Source organism: Pyxicephalus adspersus, chromosome 5, assembly GCF_032062135.1.
Source record: "Pyxicephalus adspersus chromosome 5, UCB_Pads_2.0, whole genome shotgun sequence".
Classification (NCBI taxonomy): Eukaryota; Metazoa; Chordata; class Amphibia; order Anura; family Pyxicephalidae; genus Pyxicephalus; species Pyxicephalus adspersus.
Window position 1 is genome coordinate 98,967,228 of NC_092862.1, and position 4,656 is coordinate 98,971,883.

Here is a 4,656-nt window from a genome sequence, read left to right on the forward strand (position 1 = left end):
TATTTAAGATATTTTATATATATATATATATATATATATATATATATATATATACACACACACACACACACACACACACACCTACTTTTATTCGATATATCTGAAAAGATAGCTGTTCATGCTTAGGTAGGCATATAGTGGCCACACAGGTCCGGTGTCTGATCATCTTGATGGCAGTCAAACATGAAGCAGTGTAACTTTATAAGCATCAGTTTTTATTTAAAAAGGGGTTGTCAAGAATTGGCCTTTATTAGAAATATATGCCAACCTAAGAATAAACAGCCATCTTTAAAGTATTATACCTACACTCCCACATGCTACTTGCTGCCTTTGCTTTACATGTTAGTGCCTATTTTGTTGACACCAAGCATATAAAATGTGTGCTTTATGTACTACAGAGGAAGCAGTAATAATATTTTGCAAAATTTGCCAAATGCCCCCATCTAATCCTTTTCTGCTGCTATTAACCTACAGTGATCAAGTGGACTAGATTTCACATACCTATAGTATCAGGAATATTGAATTGCAGCATAAAGCACAGTGGAGTAAATCCTTTATTTAGATGATGGAATCTGTAATTTGATTATTTTGTATTCAGTAAATCAATTGTTTGTTTTTTAAATATTGTGTAGCTAGCAAGTTGCTTGTAAAGTAACCCTTACCATGCTCTTTTGAGGATTCGATCCCCAGGTGCCCTAAATTGAGCATGTGATATATGTGCAGAGAGAACATTCTGAGGGGCTATCACAGTATTGTATATAACATTAAATATTGATGATCATGATGCTGATGATAATGAGGTCACATGTGCCTGAGCCAGGGTAGCACAATACAATAGGCAGCACTTTGTGACAGGACACCGGTGTCCATCCTATACAAAATGAATAGGCTGCCTTTACCATAATGCTTTTACCATACCTGTGGTCATATAGCGCTCAGATGTGCCTGAGCCTCACCTGTTCTATGTATATAGTAAGAGATGTGCAGAACTCATTGCAATCAGACTATGCTAGAAATGGTAAAGCATTCATCCCATGGCTGTCCATCCCTCTGATTTTATAGCAGTTCCAATCTTTTCCTTGTGGTGTCATTATCTAGTAAACAGACATGACTGAAAATATGGTGAACCGAATCCACGTCCTGCTGTCATAGTAACAAATACACTTGTGCTGCCTCCTTTCACGTTCAATAGGACTCCTTCTTATAACAGAACTCTATACCGAATGTCACCCTACCAAGCAGTGATTGTGTACCTGACAACGTGCACAACACATGGACCTCCTGGGCTCTCCACACACTGCTGAGGATCTGCTGACAGCCTGCAGTCACTTCCTGCTACCGTATGTATCCTAAACTTGCTGCACGCCATATATCTCCTAATACACCCGCATCCTCCATGTGCTCTGTGGATGCTCCTTGCAATGGTTGTGGTGTGAAGTGATTTATTGGCATATTTTTATTTTTGCTATCTTTAGCATTAGAAGTTTCAATGTATTATACAAACTGAATTGATAAAATTAGGTTTTACAGAGTGGTCTTTTATTTAAATTCTTTAAGTGTTTGCTCAGACCTGAGGTAAAACCAGCCATTTGTGAGCAGCAAACACATAAATAGATAAAATGAGGCCAATTATTGTGCAGGTGGTCAGAGGCAGCAGTGTTACCCAACAGTAATGCAGACACTCAATGTAGCTTCTATAACTGGCTTGCCACCCCTGCCGCCCACTTTTGACCTTAATTGAATGTGTTGGTAAACAGCTAAAAATAACAGGGAAAGGGATTTTTTGACATTTTTGGGTGTTTCTGACGCCTGGAAAGTGTACATAGTGTTGTGGACAGGAAGTCTAACATGGCTGATTAGGTGGACACGGTGGGGCTGTTTAACCCAAGCCACTGAAATCCTGAGCTGTGGGATGCCACCGATGCCTTATACTCAACACTGGGGGAAAAAAAAGCAAACGTGTGCATGGGGTTTCTCAAACATTTCTACACCAGAGCCCAACAGGTGATGGGTCTTCATTATTATGGGGGAGTGGTAGCAAGGAGTATTTTGCATCAGACATCCTAGTTTACTTGCAAGGGAAGCCAGGTGCATTGGTAGGCAAGGTGAGAATTAAAAGCCACCCAGGTGCATTGGTAGGCTAGATGAGGACAGCAAGGCACCCAGGAGGACTTCTAGGTCAGAAGAGGATTGGAGGGCAGCCAGATGCATTGGTAAACCAGAAGATGATAAAAAGGAGGTCAGGTGAATTGGTAGGCCAGCTGAGGATAGGAAGGCAGCCAGGTGAATTTGTAGGCCAGAAGAGCATAAGAGGAAAGCCAGGTGCATTGGAAGGCCAGAAGAGCATATGAAGGAAGCCAGGTGCATTGGTAAGCCAGAAGAGGATAGGAAGGCACTCGGGTGCATTGGAGAGCCATATGTGGATAGAATATCCAGCCAGATAAGGATAGAATAGCATCCAAGTGAATTGGTGGACTAGCTGAGGATAGTAAGACACTCAGGAGTTCATTAGCAGGACAGATGAGCATAGAATAGCAGTGAGGTGCATTGGTAGCCCAGAAGAGAATAGAAAGGCAGACAGGTGCATTGCTAGGCCAGGTGAGGACATGAAGGCAGCCAAGTGCAAGTTCATTGGATAGCCATGTCAAGTCCACCTAATTTAACCTCCTGGGCGGTTCATTTCTGTCCGGATTTATATGTCTAAAAGTAGTACATTGTTTTTCATGAAAATGTATTTTACAGTATAATATAATAGTATGAAAATGATAAAGTTTGAAACACAAATTCATGTCAAAATAATAAATGAAATACATTTAAAAAATTAAAAAAAAAAAAATTAAAATATTATACTCATACTATTATATTATACTGTAAAATACATTTACATAAAAGACAATGTATACATACACTGTATTGCATTCAATACAGTTATTTTGTATTGAATGCAACGTAAATAGATTTAAAATTCCCGCCACAACGGCCACATGTAACGACATCACCGGGAACTCCCAGTGACTCATCGGATCCAGAGGACGTTGGCTGGAGGAAGCGAGGAGATGAGGATTGTGAAGGAGGACGCCAGCGGATAAGGTAAGGCTCTATTTACTATTGTATTTCACTGTTTTAGCTAACCCGAGTATGGCTCGGGGTTACTGCTTTTAGCAACTTTTTTCTACCCCGAGTCGGGGTTAAATTGACCTAAAGTTTGAAGTTTAAAAAAATTTTTTTTTTTGTAATGGAAGTTGTAGAAATGCTGCATACCAAATTAATTCACATAAAAAAAATTAAAAAAAAATAAATATAAACAACATTTGTAAAATTTTTGAAATACATAATTTTGCTAACACAAAAACAGTAAATAAAGCAAAAACAAAACAATACAATTTTTCAATTTTAAAACATAGCCAAGAAAAAAAAAGGCAAGTGCGGTTCATTGGAGCATCCAGTTGCAAAAGCTCTCTCATCCAGTTGCAAAAGAAGACCAGATTTCTGTAGATGGCTGTGCTATAATTTCCCCAATATGTCTAAAGGCTTTCCACACATTTTTTGTGCAAATGCAAAGCAAAGAGACTGCTTTAGAAGATATTTAGCACACATTCAGAAGTAGAATGAAAATTTTTAAGTATATAGATCATTAAAACAACATAAATAAAATTAAATAAAGCAAAAATCTTAATATAATTAAGATACGGCAGTGGCAAATGATCACCTCAAGGGATATGATATAAGGAAAGATGCTCCACTGGTAAAATTTGTCAAACATGAAGTAAATTATTACCCAATGTTATGCAGGGGTTATAGGCGAGCTAACAACACTAAATAACGAACAAGTGAATGATCCACTAATCTGTAAAGACTCATTACCACCACTACCCTGGCCACTGTGACCTTGAGAGAGAATTTTTGGAAACTGATATCTAAATATCAACAGGAGTGCCAGGTATCCACCCTGACCTACCAAACACCAGCTCCTTTCCCATCCTTCACCCAAAACTCACCCATTGTTTTTCCTATTCTAGTCAACTCTACCCTGGCCAGTTTTCCCAATTACAGCCTGCCCCTCAACTGCCACAAACTCAACCCCGTTCCTCCTCCCACAACCAGCACCTCCCAGAATGCCAGCCTTGTTCCTCCTCCTACAACCAGCCCCTGCCACAACAGTTTGGGGCATGCCAGCCCTGCACATCCCCCCTACCATTCCACTGCAATTTGATGAAAGGGTATTCCTTTCAGCATTAAGCTTTACACCATTCACAAGACTAATATTGTTGGTTGTAACATCATTTTTGCACCTGCTTTGGGATGTACCCACAGATATACAACACCCTATTGTGTAATGAGTCTATTTGTGATTGTATTATCAATTTATGTTTACTTACCTTATCCCCCCTTTTCCTATAGTTTTTAACTGTTATGGGGTTTTTTTCAGTTTTGGTGCTCATTTTTCATTTTCAATGTTGATTTTTTAACACAATCTGCCTATTTCATTTTTGTACCCATATTTTGTTTTGTGTCCTGTTGTTGTTTATATATTTGTTTTCTGAAAATTGTTAGATAAGGATTGTATAATAAAAAAAATAAAAAATGTTTTATAAAATAAAGAAATTATAAAACTGAATATTTTCTAGATTAAAATTCTAAACATTTTCTAAATTT

General features: G+C 38.3%; 1 protein-coding gene across 2 annotated transcripts in view; it reads right to left on the reverse strand.

Moving 5' to 3' along the window:
• The window catches only part of TPK1 (thiamin pyrophosphokinase 1), a 254,941-nt gene extending 253,591 nt beyond the window's left edge, over positions 1–1,350 (reverse strand). For both annotated transcript variants that reach the window (XM_072412252.1, XM_072412251.1), the window contains exon 1: positions 1,254–1,350. The gene's annotated coding sequence lies outside the window, so the exon portion shown is untranslated. The remainder of the gene's footprint in view (positions 1–1,253) is intronic.
• Between the last annotated feature and the right edge of the window lie 3,306 nt (positions 1,351–4,656).